At 35.3% G+C, this 21,118-nt stretch overlaps 1 protein-coding gene across 3 annotated transcripts in view; it reads left to right on the top strand.

Annotated features, from left to right (window-relative positions):
* Positions 1–21,118, top strand: part of LOC135207962 (uncharacterized) — a 634,966-nt gene that overhangs the window by 378,395 nt on the left and 235,453 nt on the right. For all 3 annotated transcript variants that reach the window (XM_064239990.1, XM_064239992.1, XM_064239989.1), the window contains exon 2: positions 9,829–9,937. The gene's annotated coding sequence lies outside the window, so the exon portion shown is untranslated. The remainder of the gene's footprint in view (positions 1–9,828; positions 9,938–21,118) is intronic.

Here is a 21,118-nt window from a genome sequence, read left to right as displayed (position 1 = left end):
AAGGAAAAACAAGAGAGATTTGTCCTAATGAAGTCGCCGAGTTGCGGGACCACGATTCCCAAACAGGAAAGTTCTTTCTTCCGGACAGATCTCCGAGCGATGTTTTTTATTTTTATTTTTTATTTTTTTTTTTTTTTTATTCAAGTTTAACTCGCACTCTCCCCGACGTAGCCTACTGCAAATCACGTCTATCTTTTCAATGGATATTTTTTTTTTATTTTTTTTTTTTTTTTTTTTATGAATCTGTTTTACCGAACAGGTTTTTCGGTGTTGCCTAGTTTTGTGAGAACCAGTTCGTTGCCGTGTATCACGTGGTCAGGTTAACTAAACCTCTCTCTCTCTCTCTCTCTCTCTCTCCTCTCTCTCTCTCTCTCTCTCTCTCATATATATATATATATATATATATATATATATATATATATATATATATATATATAGATAGTATAGAGATAGATAGATAGATGTATGCATGTATGAAACTCCATTGTGGTGTAAGTTATTTCTAAAGTAAAGTGAATTCGTGTTAATGGGCCATATGTAGCTTTAAACAATTGAAAGTATATATGTATATATATATAGTATATATATATATATATATATATATATATATATATATGTATATATATAGTATATATATGTATATTTTTGCGTGTATATGTATTGTATTGTATGATTGCAAGAACATAGTAATGGTAGAGCATGCGGCGCTAATCTCCTTGATGAATGAATATTACTAAAGCTATGTGGCCAAGCAGGAGACTTGCCGAAATTAAAACGAGATAAGAGACCTAAGACTGGAAGGGTTGGCGAGAGATAAGGAGATTAAATCCGACGGTGGAATGAAAGCAAGACTCCGGGGGACTCGGTGTGTAATGGAACAAGGATGGTTAAATAATGTAAAGTGTTAAGGGATAAAGAATTATTTTAATTTGGATGGTTTTTTTTAGGAAGTACTTGATATCCGAGATAGAGTTGTTCGGATGGGCATTAAAGTTAGCTAAGTCTCACTAATAAATATAAAGGTTCTTGCGATTTGCTTTGCTGTTTGTGAAATCCTTACGTTCAGTGCTACATTATTAACATTCTTTTTACCTAATATGTCGCCCCTTACCTTGCCGCCGCGCAGTTAAGGCTTAGTAATATAATTGTGCTATATAAAAGGAAATAATAATAAATGTTACAATGGGCAACGATTTGAAGGCATCTGAGAAAAGTGTAAAAAAAAAAAGAAAAAAAATCCTGTTTAGAAATAACTTTCAGAATCTCTGCCATGAACACATTGTTTGTCCTTGCACCCAATAACTTCGGCTTCGACAAACAAGTGCAGCTTAATGAGTTCCGAATCACAGTTATGAGCATTTTAGGCGATGTTTAAAGTTTGCTAGAAGTATTTGCCCAAAACATCCAGCACCTGGTTATAATGAAATGCTTTTACCTGTGCGTCGAGGTCCCATATACTTGCAAATTCAGGCTGTTATTTACATGGTTGTGTAAATAACCCCTTGTTACTTATTTGCTTCTATGTGTAGATGTTGATACGTTTCATTGAAGTTGTTGGGTGTGAATTATACATTTTTGAAATATATGGTTGAGAGTAGGAATAATTTCGCATATTTTATAATGGAGAAAATAATAATAATAATAATAATAATGATAATAATACAATAATAATATGAAGGTAGGAGACCCTCTCTCAAACATGTTTTGTTTAAAGATGATGGCAGCATCAGTGGAATTGATTTTATATATGGTCTTTTCAATTCTTCTTATTATTCTCTTCTCAATCAGGGCTGATATTTGCTAATAGCTGGCCGATGTTCATATCTCGTGAAAGAAATGTTTTCTAAAAATAATAATTTATTGATATGATAACAAAAGTGGTTAACAAATCTTAGTCTAAGGGCGTAACGGAATTCCAACGTTCCAACCGTATCATCGTTCATTTTCAAGGAAAGGTGAGCTTGAAACTGATTGAAATGGGGTCGTTCGGCGGTATTTATTGTGTCCAAGGTGCTCTGTCATTTCTTTCACCGAGATATGAACATCGGCCAGCTATTAGCAAATATCAGCCCTGATAGAAGAGAATAATAAGAAGAATTGAAAGACATATATAAAATTCAATTCACTGTGCTGCCATCATCTTTAACAAAACAATAATAATAATAATAATAATAATAATAATAATAATAATAATAATAATAATAATAATAATAATAATAATAATAAATGTAGGTGAAATCCACAAAAATGTGTGCGTAAATATATATATAAAAGAAAAATACACAGCAAGAGCTTTCAAGAAGCTGTTTGATTGTCCTTCTCAAGGAGAATCGAGCAGGTTCTGGGAATGTGTTACTTTATATATATATATATATATATATATATATATATATATATATATATATATATATATATATATATATAAATATATAAACTGTTGAATGTATTTGCGATTAATCGATAATGATTGCATCCACCCGTTGTCTCATTCATTTTTTTTTTTTATATAATTTCATAAAGGCTTCGTCCTATATTATTGGTATTTTCAAAGGATTACCGACATCAAATCGAATTGAAAAGGCCGAATCAAGAGATATTTGTAATTATATATATATATATATATATATATATATATTATATATAATATATATATAAATATTATATATATATACACACACACACACACACACACACACATATATATATATATATATATATATATATATATATATATATATATATATATAATAAGAAGCAACATATTCCCAGAACCTGCTCGATTCTCCTTGAGAAGGACAATCAAACAACAGATTCTGAAAAGCTCTTGCTGTGTATTTTCTTTCATATATATATATATATATATATATATATATATATATAATATATATATATATATATATATATATATATATTTACCCAGACATTTTTGTGGATTTCACCTACATTTATCTTTTTTTTTTTTTTTTCTCCATCACAGTCCTCTAATTCGACTGGGTGGTATTTATAGTGTGGGGCTCCGGGTTGCATCCTGCCTCCTTAGGAGTCCATCACTTTTCTTACTATGTGTGCCGTTTCTAGGATCACACTCTTCTGCATGAGTCCTGGAGCTACTTCAGCCTCTAGTGTTTCCAGATTCCCTTTCAGGGATCTAGTGTTCCTATAATTATGGGTACAATTTCCACTGGCATATCCCATATCCTTTTTATTTCTATTTTCAGTTCTTGATACTTATCCATTTTTTCCCTTTCTTTCTCTCAACTTTGGTGTCCCATGGTATTGCGACATCAATGAGTGATACTTTCTTCGTGATTTTGTCTATCAACGTCACGTCTGGTCTATTTGCACGTATCGCCCTATCTGTTCTGGATACCATAGGTCCCAGAGGATCTTTGCCTGGATCGTTTTTCTATCACTCCCTCAGGTTGGTGCTCGTTCCACTTATTATTATTATTATTATTATTATTATTATTATTATTATTATTATTATTATTATTATTATTATTAATATTTTCTCCATTATAAAATATGCGAAATTATTCCTACTCTCAACCATATATTTTAAAAATTCGCACCCAACAACTTCAACGAAAAGTATCAACATCTACACATAGAAGCAAATAAGTAACAAGGGGTTATTTACACAACCATGTAAATACAGCCTGAATTTGCAAGTATATATTATATATATATATATATATATATATATATATCACACTGACATCCTTGTAAACTTCTTCGCCTTTATAATAATAATAATAATAGTAATAATAATAATAATAATAATAATAATAATATAATATAATAATATAAAGGTAACACTGAGTAGAAGGGATGCGAAAATAGCACAGGACATAACGTGATCTATGAAATATAACAATTAATATGTAACTTGTTGCCAATCATTTATTAAACAAACTATAAAAGAATAAATAATGGTACAAGAGAAAACCTTTGAAATCGCAGGCACTATCTATGATTTATTCGCGTTTCAGCCACTTGTATTGTGATGATAAATTTGAAAATCACCACACGTGAAACTTCTGATTCACAAATATCTCTTTTGATTCGGCCTTTCAATTCGATTTGATGTCGGTAATCCTTTGAAAATACCAATAATATAGGACGAAGCCTTTATGAAATTATATAAAAAAAATGAATGAGACAACGGGTGGATGCAATCATTATCGATTAATCGCAAATACATTCAACAGTTTATAGCAATCAATGCAGCCAAAACATTTATTCCTTTGTTCTTGTGGGCCATTATACGTGACCAATTACTAATGAATGCGCATAGAGTGAATGGTGCATTATTGATATTATATATGCCGACGCTGAATAGGATAGTTGGGGTGTAGGTTGCCGTCACGCAGAGCGAGATACACAGGTTGCATTTAGCAGTGTTTGATGAGTATACTCTATAGTTATAGTAGATTCACATCAACCGTGCATTTGATGTCTAGGCCAGTCCCTTACGACGCTCCCGATTGGCTGTTGATAAGCCAATCACAGGGCTGGAAACTCTCAGTCTATCTCGAGAGTTCACATAAGCAGGGTGTGTGTTCCACCTCTCCTGAGAGATACTTTTGAAAGACGTAGCCCTCAGGAGATGTGGAACATACATCCTGCTTATGTGAACTCTCCTGAGAGTTTCCAGCCCTGTGATTGGCTTTCAACAGCCAATCAGGAGCGGCGTAAGGGATTGGCCTAGACATCAAATGCACGGTGAATGTGAATCTACTATAGTGAATGGTTGGATGAAATGTGATCCGTCCTTATGGTTTCTTCGCGGCGTCCCTTCGACCCCTAACCGCAGCCCCTTTCGTTCTTTTTACTGGACTTCCTCTCATATTCTCAGTCTTCCTCCTGACTTTCCACCCTCTCCTAACAATTGATTCAGTGTGCATCTGCGAGGTTTTCCTCCTGTTACCCCTTTCAGACCTTTTTAGTATCAATATCCCTTTCAGCTCTGATTGACATAATAGTTCCCAGTTCTTGGCCTTTGTCCTAAATTTTACATTGTATTCTTATGGTGTATTATAACTTAGTCGTCTCTCCAGGATCGTATGGATGTCATTGTCTCTCCTCCAAACCATTGACCAACGCACAGTGGCTTCTGCCGAGATAGATATGTAATCATTCTCTGCCTACTTAAAATGAAAGTTGAATTATGCACAGCTAGATACTCATTTATCGTTGGTCATGAAAACAAACCACAGCTGAAATCACAGACTTATTGGCCCTCTTCCAAACCATTGACCAACGCACAGTGGCTACTGCCGAGATAGATTTGGAATAATTTTCTTTCTGCCCACTTAACGCCTATTGACATGAAGAAAATAAAATGAAAGTTAAATTATGCACAGCGAGATGCTCGTTTGTTTTCATGAAAACAAAATACATCTGAAATCACAGACTAACTCATCCAAGCATAAAGGAGTTGGTATCATCGTTACGTAACCAGCGCTAAATACGCTCGAGAATGAACTACATAGCGTCCCCGATCGGGCCCGGCGCGGCGGCCATCCATTCCCCTCGCACATTAATATAGCTGCTTGCGAGATAGTGTCCCCTCTTATTAAGGAAAGTTTCCAAGTGGAGCAATAAACCGCCAGGGAGAGGAAGGCTCCGCGGAGCGCGTCGCCCAGATAAAGAAAACCCTAATGAAATTTATATCGCTTGTAAATTACCGACAAAACTTCCTGGAGCGGAGAAATTATTCTTCTGCTTCATAAAAGCGCGGAAAAAGTATATGAAAAAGTTATATGTGTATTTATACACTTCGCCCAATGCTGTAAATTTATTAGGCTCGAAAGTTCCGAAAAGAACGACGGAACTGGCGGAGGTAGATTACTTCCAACAGAGTCGGTCCCTCAGAAGTTTTTTTTTTTTTTTTTTTTTTTTTTTTTTTTTTTTTTTTTTTTTTAATTATATCTTTTTTTGTCTGAATTATATCTCGAGTTAAATGGAAGTGGTGAGATTGCATGCAAAAGTTCTCCATTCCGAATTATTACGAGGGAATGAAGTTCTGAATGTTATTTTTTTTTTATTATTAAGTTTTATGCATGGGCGCTACGAAGGACAAAGCGGTTAGATGTGTTTCTGCTTTAATAGGAAAGAGTCCTTTAGTTATTTAGAAACATGATAATTTAATAAAGTGTAAATTTCCAATATATGTATATGTATGTATATAAATATATGATATTATGCTAATGTAATTTTCAGCACATCAGGCAGTCCAATCCACTTCTCTCTTCTTACCTTACCACGGCCCCCCCACCCCCCCCCCCCCCCCCCCCCTTTTATTCCCCCCCCCCCCCCCCCCCTTTAGAAACAGATAACCAAAACACACGAAATGAAAAGAGAGAGCACAGTCTTATGAGGCAACAAATCTCCGCCAAAACTGAGCAGTTCAATAGCCCCCCCCACCCCCCCCCCCCCCCCCCCCCCCCCACCACCACCACCACCACTTCCTCCTCCCCTCCACCACCACCCCGAAAGGGCCCTTATCCCCATACGGATGTCTCCTGAAATCCAAGGTTGATATGCTTGCCTGAATCTAATCTTAAGTATGACACAGGTATATTTAAATAATCCACCTGGCCACCAGACTAAGAGATCAACGACAGCTAATCAAACTAATAGAGAATAAAGAAAAGATAATCTCAATTCAATGATTCTCAGCAACAATGCGTGATCTGACCTCCAGCTTACTTGGAACGCGTGCAAGATTTTCACCTCACGCGGATGTTTTGAACATTATATTCCTAACTTTTAACGTAGATTAAAACGTGCTAAAATCTACTGTCAAATAGAGCCTTGTTTCACAAACGAAAATTAAAATAAATACGCTATAATTAGAGATAATTTTTCTGTACTGTTTAATAAGCAAATGATTTATTTTTTACGTTTTGATTCTAATAAATAAATCATAAATATCCTATCCTAAAATTCCTGTATCTTTAACTCATCGAGAAACACCTTTTTCAGACGTTTAAAGGGTCTTCCGCAGAACTTTCCTCTCTCTCTCTCTCTCTCTCTCTCTCTCTCTCTCTCTCTCTCTCTCTCTCCCCCATAACAACAACAACAACAACGAAGTAGTTTGTAGACTTACTCCCCGAGTAAGCGAAAAATCAAACAATCACTGCCCGTCTCTTCAGAACGAAGCGAGAGAGAATAGCAGCGACCTCGTCCCTTTCAAATAACGCGAAAAAAAGACGACGACGAAGACGTCTTCGTTAATAAGACGTAATGGACGCTCTCCCTTTCGAGAAATGGGCGTCATTATGAGCCATGAGAGTAGGAGAGGGCGGGGCAATGAGGCGTCCTGACGCCCAGCCTCTCGTCCCGTCGTAGGATTCCTTCTCCAGGAAGCTGCTGCCGACGGTGATGTTGAAGGGAGGTCTTAGAATCAGCTATCTTTTTTTCTCTTTTATTTACGGATGTTAATTTAGAGAGAAATTAGGCGCCTACGTCTGGTATCACTGCTCTCCTGATGTAATTATGGAGATTTTGAAAGAGCAAATTATTTACTTTGTTAATCTGTTCATTTTTTTATCTACTCAGCTTTTAATAATCGTGAGCTAAAGTTAATTATATTTTCCTTGCAAAGTTTTAGCAGCGTCCAGAAGCCTCCCCCTTTGTGTTTGTTTAGCGTACGGTCGCATAAGGTTTTATTTGGCAACAATTTTTTTTCCATGTACATTTAACTATACTAATAATCTCCACTCTATTTTTGTTCTTCGTGCGGTGGCATAGCGTTAAATTTAAAGTTATGTATATTTTAGATTGAATTTCACTGTATTTGTCTTAAGCCTGAATATTTATTTGCCTTTTACTTGTACTACTATTAAGAGACTGGTTTCGCTTTTAGTAGATTAGTTATGCCATTTTTAGCAGAGTACTTTAGGTACTGTTGGCGTCCAGATTCGCTAATATTTGCTCCCTAAACGTTGCCTTGTGCAATTCAAGTTCACTATGTTTACGATGCTAATCACAAACTTTGCCCTAAATTTGTCGAAAAGGATAACTGAGTATTTCCCTTCAAGGAAAGAATGAACCTGAGAGAGAGAGAGAGAGAGAGAGAGAGAGAGAGAGAGAGAGAGAGAGAAGCAGATGATAGGAAAACCTACCAAAACAGTATTGTTTTTCTTGGGCGTTGTTTATCTGACCTCACCATGCCCCCTTTAGAGAAGTCTTCCTCTGCCCCAGGTAATTACGCTGTCGTTAAGGAGGGCATTTGGCATCATTTTGGCATCATTTTTCTGCAGAGATCGGGACTTAACGACCCACTAACGACCTCGCTATGCAAAGGACAGGGTTGAGGAGGTGCAGCCAGTTCAAGATACACTTTATTTAAACGACTTGACTGCCTTTGCAATTGTTTTGTTTGTTGATGCATTCGTTTCTCTCTCTTTCGGTGGAGTGCGGACGCGCGCTAGCATACTCGTACTCTTTGATGACTAAAATGGGCTCTGCTTATTGCAAAGAATTTTGAATTTGTGCTGCTTAAAAATAATTACGGGCTGAATTATGTGGTAATGATTAATTGTATCATCATAAAAATAAAAAGACTTCTATACACTCAATCAATGCTTGTTTTACCTCCTGTGTTTCTTCACTGTGATTTGATAACCTTTGCTTGAATATGAGCTTTCAGAGGTTGTGAATGTACTTTAGGGATTAATCCAAATTCACTAAGAATAAATAATGACCTCAAGCATATAAGAATTTTTCATACTTCTGTGGTTATCTTCACGACCTCCTGATAATAAAGCCATATATAACTAGTTAATCGAAATATGTAATATAACAATTCTTACTTTAAATAGATAAAACTTAAAAGAAAGTGTTTCCTCGCTTAAAACTCTTGTTCTTTAAATCAACTGTTGTGGAAATCCTTGCATACAATAACCTTTTCTTTTTTGTGAACTATTACCAGAACATGTCTTCCTAATTACTCCCTGCATATGTTTAGTTCTCGAAAATAAAAGGACAAAACTAAGCCATAATGTCTGCAGTTTGCAGAGTCGAACCTATTCTGTTCTTGACCTGTAACTGACGTTGATTGTATGCATGCATATATATATATATATATATATATATATATTATATATATATATATATATGTGTGTGTGTGTGTGTGTGTGTGTGTGTGTGTTTGTGTGGGTGTGGGTGTTTGTTTGTTTGTGTATGCGCTTGTTTGTATGTCTGTGTATGAATCGACAGTCAGATAGCAAAAGATACAAAATTGTCCGTTCCGTACACATTAATATTGGAATATGCTTTGCTCGCTGAAGGATTTTTAATTGATAAATAGGTAATTGTACTGTTAAACTGCAAAAGTAAATTGATATTCATAATTTTCTTGCTTGATATCTGCATGTTAAACTTTTTGAATGGAAAGTTCTCTTTCTTGAAATATGACGCGAAGTATAATCCAAACTTTCTCATGCATGTGAGCACTGGAAGTTTATATCTCGTGATGTATTTCAGGAAATATATAATGATTGACAGCTGTCATTATTTCTAAATATTTTCATTTTATGTAGTACTTCATTTCCATAGACCTCCTAACTTGTAAATTTTAATGCCATTACCATTCATCAATCAGTCACAAAGGTAGCAAATTTATATGAAAATTCCTCCCGTTGCTATCTTTCTCCATTCATCCTTCCATCAAAGGAATTACCCTTCTTTCCCTTCTTTCTCCCCCGCGTTTGTTTTGCACTTCTTCTTCTTCTTCTTCTTCTTCTTCTTCTTCTTCTTCTTCTTCTTCGCGAGACAACGTCATTTCCATTTTAACGTGTCTTCGAATTTGCATTCCAGGACGCCGCCATCTTGGAAAGAGAAGAAGAAGAAGAAGAGGAGGAGAAAGAAGAAGACGAAGAAGAAGAAGATTGCGCCGACTTGACTCTCCCGGAGCTGGCGGAGGACGGTGAGTAAATAAAGAAGTAGTTTAATCAGCTCCACACATTCAAAATTACTCTGTTTGTGCTCCAGTTGCTCTCTCCTCCTTCTTCCTGATAAATGCGGGCCTGGAATTCATTTGGATTTGCTCGGGATCTTAAAGTTCTCTTTTCTGCTGATTTGACTCGATGTCTTTAGCGAAGGGAGGAAGGAAGCGAGGAACGAAGGAAGGAACGATGGGTTCCTTGGCATTCTGTGTTGCTGCTGCTTTTGGGGGCTGGGTTATTTTGGGTTGTTGTTGTTGAGGTGGGTGCGAAATAGTGTCGGGCATTCTTGAAATAAGTATTATTATTATTATTATTATCATTATTATTATTAATATTATTATCATCATCATCATCAATTATTATTCATCATATTATATTATTATTATTATTATTATTATTATTATTATTATTATTATTATTATTATTATTATTATTCAGAGAAAACTCATAACCACATGCGTCAATAAAATGGAAAAGTAAATCCACAGTAGTATGTCTGTTTGATTTTGTTATATACAATAGCAAAATCAAACTGTCATACTATTGTGGATTTACTGTTCCATTATTATTATTATTATTATTATTATTATTATTATTATTATTATTATTATTATTATTATTATTATATTTCTTATATTATTATTATTTATTTATTATTATTTTTATTATTATTATTATTTTTATTATTATTATTATTATTATTATTATTGTTGTTGTTGTTGTTGTTGTTCAAAAGGTGAAACCTATTCATATGGAACAAGCCCACCACAGGGGCCACTGATAAAGGGAAATACTGAAAGAAGAGCTCTCACTAATTTAGAAGGAAAAAATAAATTCATGAATTAATAAGTAGATGAAAAAAATGTATGAAAATTCAAGAATAGTATTAGAGTAGTAATGCATTACATCTTCGCTTGAACTGCTAAAATTCCTATTGCACTTTATCCTCTCGGGGAGGATTTGTGGAAATACTTTTGTTTTGGCTCATAAATAACCCCAGATATTCAGTTATTGGTCATTTGTATTTTGTTCTCTGTTTTGAATCGTAGGATTCTTTTTGTTGATTTTGTTTTGCTTTAAGCGTTGAATATATGTGGTTATATGGTCTTATTTTTCCCCAGTCTGAAAATGTAACATCAGATAAGTCAGTTTGTACAGTGTTCTAATCATCATAAGAATTAATGTGCGCCACAATCTCAGATGGTGTTGCCCTGTAAACTAAGGAAACAAGGTTTTATTATTTTCTCGTTTAATAGGCGGAAAATTAGATTCTTTTAACATAGGATTCTGTAAATTGGTTTTTAGCATTTTTTTTTTTTAGGATCATATTTCGATTGGAATTGATGAACAACTGTAAAACATTATCGAGACCCAGTTAAACTTCAATATGCGAAGAAATATTTGTATAGGCATTTGAATACAAATGGCATTAAGGGAAGTTATACCTGTCAGTTTATTTATTTATTTTTTTTTTATAAAGATACAAGTTATACTGTTCACATTTTCAGAAAGAGGTTAGTATAGTACTAAACAAGTAATAAATTGGCCGAAATTAATTCGGCGCAATCGAGTTGCTTATATAGCGTATAATGATGTATTAATCTCTCAGCCACTACCCATGAGACTTTCAATTGCTGCCCATGGAACTTTCAGCCACGGCACGGTGGTGGCCTGTGTTGGTGGCACCTATAGCGGCGCGAGACGCACGGTCATGGCTAACTTTAACCTGAAATAAAGTAAAAACTACTAAGGCTAGAGGACTGCAATTTGATATGTTTGAAGATTGGAGGATGATCAATCAGCATACCAATTTGCAGCCCTCTAGCCTCAGTACTTTTTAAGATCTGAGGGCGGACGGACAGACAAGGAGCCATCTCGGTAGTTTTCTTTAAGAGAAAACTAAAATGGAAAGAATACCCATTTCCAAGTCGTGCATGAAATGTCGTAACCTTTCAGTTGCGGGTCCTTTTACATTTCATGATTGAGGCTTAGGAGGTGCAAAAGATTTTTCCTCGAGCCATGTGAGACTAATTCATGTGTCACATGCACTCATGTCTGCTTTTAAGTTTTAAGTCATCTTGGCGTGGTTCTATGATCCACAAAGGTTTTCTTTTGCTTTCATGTGTGAGTTTGTAATTATCAATACAGGATCTTTATTTGTTGGGTGTTCTAAAGAGAAGGTTAGCATCTAAGAAAGCATCTGTAGAGAGTGTATGTCTGTATATATATATATATATATATATATATATTATATATATATATATATATATATGCATATATATATATGTATGTATTTTATATATTATAGGATTTTATATATATATATACTATATATATATATATGTATATATATATATATATATATATATATGTATATATTATAGATATATATATATATATTATATATTAATATTATATATTTTAATATTATTAATATTATATATATATCATATATATAGTTATATATAATATATATATATAATATAATATATAATATATATATTTATATACTATGTATGTAAACATGTATATATACGATTTATATATATATATATATATCATTATTTGTATATATATATATACTATATATATTCATTATATATATGTTTTGCATGTATATATACGACTTTAAATCACGAGGAAAGAAAAACGGTTGACTGATTATACGAATAAAGTTACAGCCACGAAGGATAACTGAGACATGGGGATGCTACGTACTTTCGATATATATATGATATAAGATATTATATTATATATAATATTATATATATATATATTTATAATATATATATTAATAACATATATATATATATATATATATATATATTATATATATATATATATTTATGCGTGTATATGTGTGTTGTTTTAATGAGATTTAAAATTAAAATCTTTTCAGAACTAAAAAAATTACAAGTGGTTAATGACTGACTCGAGGGAATTTCGGTTAATTTAATTTTGCTGACGAACATAATTTTTTTTTTTTTTATTTCTCCATCTTATTCTTGACTGTGGGACGTGGTTAAGCCATTTATAGACTTCCCATTGGCCACAAAGGTTCCAAGGACACGTGTCCTCTCTGTCTCTCACGTAACAAAAAAAAGAATAAAAAAAATAAAAAAAACAACAAGATAAGCCGAGCGACCTGACATTCTTCGTATACCATACATCCCCCGTTTGTATAAACTTATACAATAACTTTTGAAACTGGAGTGTAAAGTTTTTGCTTATTGCTGGACCCAAATGGATTCCAATTCCTTTTTGTCCTCTTGCGAAAGACCGGCCAAATCCTCGCGACCGTTCCAGATCCGGAATTTCAAAAGATCTGAAACGCTTTCAGGAGGAGGAGGAGGAGGAGGGAGGCGGTTACCCAAACCTAACCAGGGAATTGCTTTCGGAGAAAAGAGCTCTCTTTCTTCTCCTCTTCTCCTCTTCCTCTCAAGCTCTCTCTCCTCCCTCCTCCTCTCTCTCTTAAATTTTGTTAATTTAAGAGTACTCTCTCTCTTCTCTCTCTCTCTCCATCTCATCTCTCTCTTCTCTCTCTCTCTTAATTTGTTTAATTTAGAGTGCTCTCTCTCTCTCTACTCTCTCTCTCTTCTTCTCTCCTAATTTCTTAATTTAAGAAGTTACACTATCTCTCTCACTCTCTTCTTGCCAAACTCTCTTCCAGCCTCTATCTCCTCTCTCTCTCTTAATTTGTTATTTAAGAGTACTCTCTCTCTCTCTCTCCTCTCTCACTCTCTTCTCTCATCTCTCTCTCTCTCTCTCTTAATTTTGTTAATTTAGAGTATTCTCCTCTCTCTCTCTTCTCTCGTCTCTCTCCTCCTCTCTCTCTCTCTATTTGTTAATTTAGAGTAGTCTCCTCTCACTCTCTCTCTCTCTCTCTCTTAATTTTGTTAATTTAGAGTAGTCCTCTCTCTCATCTCTCATCATCTCGGTCCTCTCTCTCTCTCTCTCTCTCGCTCTCTCAATTAATTTGTTTATTTAGAGTAGTCTCTCTCTCTCTCGTCTCTCTCTCTTAATTTGTTATTTAGACTACTCTTCTCGTCTCTCTCTCTCTGCTCTCTCTCTCTCTCTTAATTTGTTTAATAATAGTAGTCTCTCTCTCTCTCTCTCTCTCTCTCTCTCTCTCTCTCTCTCTCTATCTCTCTCCTAATTTGTTAATTTAGAGTAGTCTCTCTCTCTCTCTCTAAGAGGTAGTCTCATCTCTCTCCTTAATTTGTTAATTTTAGAGTAGTCTCATCTCTCAGTCATCTCTCATCTCATCATCTCTCTCTCTCTCAAAGCTTAAGTCACAGCAGTGTACTAATTGCTGGCAGACTGAGAAGGAAAGAAATTCATTAGCAAATCGCAGAGAAATAACGACCAGAAGGCGCGTTCAGTTTGTCTCCGCTCATCCAAATGCGACGATATGTTAATGAGGAGACGTTTTCCCTCATCGCTGTTTAGCTTCGACTTGATTGGTTTTGAAGGAATTTCGGTATAATCGTTTCAAATTTGCAAACTGTCTCTATACGGAATTGATTGCGCCAACCTTGAGCTAATAAAAACCCCTTTGCTAATTACTTCAAGTATTTTTTTTATCGAAAGAGGCGCGAAGCGGTTAATTACCTAGAAGTAATCAATCGGTATTAATTAATTAGAGAGAGAGAGAGAGAGAGAGAGAGAGAGAGAGAGAGAGAGAGATATGTACAATTCGTGCCCATGGGGGTGGAGAGAGAGATTTACAATTCGTGCCCATGAGAGAGAGAGAGAGAGAGAGAGAGAGAGAGAGAAAGAGAGGTACAATTCGTGTCCATGAGGGTTGCGTTTCTTGACTCCTCCTCCTCCTCCCCCTCCGCCGCCCCCCCCCCCCACCTAGAAATCCTCCCATGAAATTTGCAACATCAATTTCTTGTTTTATCTCCCTTCTCTTAATTCAATAAACCGGAAGCGGTCGACCCACCATAATCGAATGGAGGCAAATAGAAAACGGGGTTTGGGCGAAGAGAAAAGCATTCCTTTTATTTTCTTTTTTCCTTTTTCCTCTCTCTGCGTTCTTTTTCGTCCGTTTGTTTTATTTTCCGTTTTATTTTGATTTTCGGTCTTTTATTCTTTTCGCCCCCGTCCTTTTTCGCAACGCCAGAGTCGAGGCTTTTGATGTATGAAAGAATCAAAATTGTCTGTTGAATCTTTTATTCTCTCTCCGATATTTTTCTCTGCGTCAAAAGTAAGACTTCGGCCGAATAAAAACGAAAAGCGAATGAAAAATTCTTTCGGAAAAAATAAATAAATAATCGGCGCGTGAAAATTTTACGATATGCAAATGTGGGCGACTTAATTCAGTCAATATTTATATCGGTGAAAATGCGTTCCGATGATGGAAAGAATGATGAAGGTTAGAACAATAGTATCTGGTTGAGATGAACTCGTCGATATTTTATTGGAATTCATCTAACAAGAAGACCAGCGATATATGAACATTTTAACACTGCGTCTTTGTAATGTAAGGCGCCCCGCCATTATAAATAAATAAAAATTAAAAATAAAACTAAAAAAGCTTGGCGACCGAAAGGCACAAAACATGAATTTTTTTTTATGTGAAACGATATCCCAGCCTTTCCTGAAAGTGAAGACTATAGAAACCAGGGGGTAAATACTGAAAGAAGTATCTTGTATTAATAAAAAAAAATGGCACTAAACTGACAAATCGTACATTTCTGACCTCCACAGAGATTGACTCGTTATCGAAGAAGGAATAGCTTTAGTGATAAGATTTGCCTCTCAGATCACCTTTCAGATCAAGGTAACAGTGGCTGAATAAGCACTTATTTTGTGCTCACTAAGAAAAATTATGACTGACTAAGAAAAGATGGAAAGAAAAAAATATGCTGGATCCTTCTCTTTGAGAAGGCTCTGACTGCTTGTGAGAGAGGTTTTACAATTAATAATTTAGTTTTATTTCTGTTATTATTATAATATTTACATAATATTGGTAATTTTTTGTCATGGCGTCGTGATAATTCTTTGCTATTGTCTGGAAGTGACTTGAATAATGGCAATTTTTCGTCAAATTAACTTTAATTATCGTATTGCTGTTGTACTCCTATATTGTTTTGTAACGATTTTTATTTTACGAGTTACGGCTAGAAAATAATAAGTTTTGAGCCCCTAATATATAGAACTGTGGGAAATTTCTGTTGATGATGGCACTGTAAAAAAATCGTATGGACAGCTACTTGATTATAAAGTAACTAGGTGTTGGGAATTTTATTTTTTGTACTGCTACCATATTGCTTAGTGTAGTTAACGTATACATTTAAATCCATGTAAAAAAAAGCAAGGCAAAACTGTCAAGTGATAAATAAATGTGAAATGTCCTGAAAAGTCGTTTACAGAATCATGAAGATTATTTCATCGTCCATTTTTAGCCCCTTGTGACACAAAGACGTAATTCTGTGAAGGAGCAGCTGACAGTTTTCTGTTGGTAACAAAAAGACTCTCCGAGAGAAAAGACGTCTGTCAGCCGTGCAGAATGTGTTCAAGTGGAAGGAATAATATCTACATATTCCAGAAATAGCAGGTGCAAGAATAGGCAGCGTGTGACTCCCACCTTCACTGAGAGATCGTGGTAACCGAAGACATACTATGCATAAGATATCGAGAAAGTGGGGTTTCTATATGCTATGAGTCTGTGATATCTTATTATAGATCACCAAGGAAAGGAATTCTGTTAGCCTTTTCTCATTTCACTCTGAAGTTGGCGCTTGGTTACAAGGGGTATTTAATTTTGGGCAACGAACGTATTGAATTCCCCTTTCTCTAGGATTTCAAAAAGTTAGTATGTCATTCATAGCCTTCTTGCGGTTTATTGCTTCGGTTTCAAAATAGCTTACTCCATGTACCTGTAGATTTGCTAGAATATGCTATAATCAAATTCCTCTTTATGAAAGCAATTACTAAATAAATGTAGTACATTACTGAAGACTCGTCATTCCAATGGGAATTTGGTTTTTCCTAGATCAAGCGGAAATGGCCAGCTTACGAAGCTAGTTTTATAGGGACTTTGGTATATAGCAAATCCTCATCTATTGTGAAGGGAATATGGGGGAATATGTGCATTTTTTATGTTTAAAAAACATTTTTTTTTTCAAAACTTTTAATGAATTAAGAAAGAGATCCTCATAACCTTCTAGATTATAATCACTCACGAAAAAATAAGTAAGTACATTTACGCATGCGCGGATTTGTTTTACAGTTACCGGAGAAGGGGAAACCGAGCGCCCCGTTTGTCACCCTTGAAGAACCATATAATTCTGGCAGCACATAATTCACAGCGGCTTGTGATTTGTGATTTATGCGAGGGAAGGAAAGTAAAAAGCTATTCGCTGTAACCTTTGAAGGAGTGTAATGTCCTTAAGGGAATTGGGAGGGAGAGGGGAGGGAATGTATACCTGATGATGAATGGGTTCGACATTATGACGTTCACCGAAAATCCAGGTCAGGACTGCAAAGACAACCAGACATTGAGTTCCAGTTGGCGCTTCTTTGTCGGGATCTCGCACCTAACCCCCTGCCCCCTTCCTCTTTCCCCTTATCTTCCCACCCACGTCCTCACACAGTCAGCCCTCCCCACACCACACCCCCCCCACCCCCCCCCCCCCCCCCCCCCCCCCCCCCCCACCCGCGGGAGTCCCCTTCATCCTCCATCACACAAAACCTCTCCCATCCCCCACCGCTCCACGGAGCAAGATTGGAAACGCGGGTGGTGTGAATTCGTGAATGAAAACCGACATGAGTCCAGACATAAACCTACAAAAAAAGAAGAAGAAGAATCCAGAGGTTAAAGAAAAAAAAAAGAAACAAGATTGTCGAACAGTGGAAGCAAATGCCGAGAATTCCCGAAATGAGAAATGGCTGTTCATTACTAAGTTTGCCAAGAAGTATCAAGGAGGTCTTTCCAGTAAGTAGTTTCGAGATACGAAACTTGAAATGAAAGCGGAAACTATTCGGCTTTCCAATATTTTCTTATACAGCAACTGGAATCGAAAACAATTCTCGGATTCCCCCCAACATTCCGGCCGACACAAGTCAGAAGAATTTTCCTCATTAAAAGTGCCCGTCCAATAGGATTAGGTCGGAATTTAAATGTGCTTGCCGAGAGCAACAGAGAGACTGCTTGCCTCAAATAATGATTATTTTCTTCGTTTCCTTCGAGATTCTTTTTGTCTTTTTCCTGTCGCTTCAATGATTCGGTTCTTTGGAGAATTTTGTCACTGCGGTAATGATTTAGGTGAATTGACGGTACGACGTTCTCGTGAATACAAGTATCTAACCGACAAAATTCCAGATAGCCATAGTTGCACTGATGCAAAATGTTTGTCTTCAGTTTAAAATATCTTCGGGACATTATCAGAATTGTTTGATTTAAAAAAAAAGTTGCTTGAATTAAGGCGGCTTTTAAGAAGATACCTAAATTACAATGAATAGTGTTTTGTTCCCCCAAATATGCCATACAACCAAACAAAAAAAGCTTTACCTTACAAATGCATCATTTATGTGAGTAATATTACTGAATGTTTATCCATATGTTAAATATATGTGGAAAAATTCTGAAAGATTTGTTTTGAGGATAATAAAAATGGTTCTGGACATAATGTTAAACCTTTCAGAAGACATTATCAGCTTAATTCATAAGCATATGATGTGTGAGTTGGCTCATTTGAAGCCAGTAAGAAACAATTTTTTTTCTTATTTTATGATGCATATTTGAGTAAACGAAACACATTTATGAACAGCTAAAAGAGGAGACAAAATAGCCTAACTGGATATATGTGAGAATATACCTTGAATTCGTTGATATTAAGCCAGCAAAGAAATAATCCCACGCAAAGTAAAACTGAATTCCGCGAACAGGTTAAAAAGAGCAGCGCTCGAGTCGCTCTGGTCTGGCTCGCTACAATTCAGCGAGAGTTGCTACATTTGAGCGTCTTCATTCAAAACATGTCTCGCCGTTTATCCTCACGTTCGCACTTTTTGCATCAGACTCGAGGCTCCCTTTAATCCGGTTCATTCCCCCGGGGGGCATTTAGCCTCTCTCCCGCCCCATCCCACACCCTTCTCTCTCCGGGAGCTCAACATCATCAAGAGATAATATTAATGTTTTCGCTTTGTAGCATCATCTCTGTTTTAATTAGGTCTTCGGTGGGTAAATGAATTTACTCGAAATCTGACTATGGGCAGGATTAGAATGGTTATTGTTCTTATTCTTACTGGTAGATATTTATACATCAATCTATTCACGCTACTTTATAGTTCATTTACGTTTTGTTAATACTAGAAATGAATTGAACGAGGCCGTTAAGTCACAATTATAGACTCAAAATACCGAAGGGTTTGAATGAAATGGAAGGTGAGCATCCGGATTTTTCTGAAAAAGTTCAAAGAAGAAATGAACAGGCATGAAAGGATGCTACAAAGAAATGTTAATAATAAACTTCGGCTTTCAAATTGTATTCCTTCTCCCCGTTTCCAAGAGAGAGAGAGAGAGAGAGAGAGAGAGAGAGAGAGAGAGAGAGAGAGATCTTGATTACGTTTGCTAATGGACACCATATTCTTTGGAAGCTTCATTATCATATGAATAGGTTTCATCTACTGAATAATAATAATATAATAATAATCAATAGATAACATGTAAATAGCCAATATTTACAGGCGATTTGAAATCGATATGATATTGAAACATTCATAAATAATCACTTCACCAGTTTACCGAAAAAAAATTAAAACAAGAAATATAACTGTCAGTTTGCAACAATCAAAGCTGACAACCAAATCTGGTTGATGCCATCATGCCCGTCAAAAAAAAAAAAAATCGAGATTAAATGTACCAATAAATGTATGATACGAACGATATAAATCTTTTCCAGCAAGCTAACTGTCAGATCAAGCAGCAGTATGTGGCATATGCAAAAGTTTTATTTTTTAATTTATTTTATTTATTTATTTGGAAAAGTTCATTTTTTTAAATGGGAAACATTGAATAAAGTATTAACCGTAAAATCTTGCGAACATAATTTGTTTTTATCCAGATATTTCTTTCATATTTGTGAGAATTTGATCATGCATATATGATTTATTGCATATTTTCCCCTGTCCTGTGACTAAAAAAAAAAGATTCAAATCCCTTAAGCAAAAATAAACTCCTTTTATGAAATAGAAATTCAAAGGTCAACCGAAGTGATATATTCTTTTCCAGAATTTTTTCAAAGGCTCGACATTTTATCTAAAACTTTTGCATAAATACGCAAACTTGGATGTATGATATAAAACTCAGGGGTAATGAATATTGTAATGTTAGCATAGGTTATTGACAAGATGATTTTATTATTTTTTTAATCAGGCATTTTTATCAGAATTATAGCTAACTCCTTCCATGTAATGAATAGGGCTACATAAAACAATATTTTTTATAGTTTTTTTATAGTTATTAAAGGTACGAAATCGTATTCTGATGTTAATTTGAAAATTAAAAAAAATTATTAAGATCACTGAAGAAATATTTCACAAATCTGTTGAGTATGTAATAATCCAATAGAACAAAATATAACAATTGTTGTAAAAGAAATATAGACCTGCCAAATTTATGCCACTTGCAGAATTATTGTTAGCTCATCCAGTCTGGCGTGGCACGTAGTATTGTTACCGTTGAAAAGACGAATGAAAGGATATCTTGAACATGAATGTAACTAAGCCCGAGATTATGTTGCTACATTTAACTGTTGACTCATGCCGCAATTCAGCATTTATCTTTTAACATTATTGAGTTCTTTCTTGCTTGTGTGTGTGGGGGAGGGGGGGGGGGGGGGGGGGTCGGCATTTACTCCCCTTCGATTTTGGGAGATCGGAGGCGGAAGGTATTATACCTGGCTACCTTATAACTCATAAAATGGTTACTTTATGAGTTGATAACGTTCAGCAACTAATACTTAAACAAAATGTGTAGTAAGTAATACAGTTTAGGACAGCAGTGTCATCACTGTATTAAAATTTTGTGATTTCATCATCTTGAAAAAACTTACCCGGCGAATGTGAACACAAATCACAATGTGGAAGTTGAAGTTACCAGTAGCGAATGAACGTCTGTGCGTTAGAGGTTACCCACCGTCGCATTTCTGACATTT

Source organism: Macrobrachium nipponense, chromosome 34 (genome assembly GCF_015104395.2).
Source record: "Macrobrachium nipponense isolate FS-2020 chromosome 34, ASM1510439v2, whole genome shotgun sequence".
NCBI lineage: Eukaryota > Metazoa > Arthropoda > Malacostraca > Decapoda > Palaemonidae > Macrobrachium > Macrobrachium nipponense.
The sequence above is the reverse complement of the archived record's forward strand: the minus strand, read 5'-3'. Positions and strand labels throughout refer to the sequence as shown.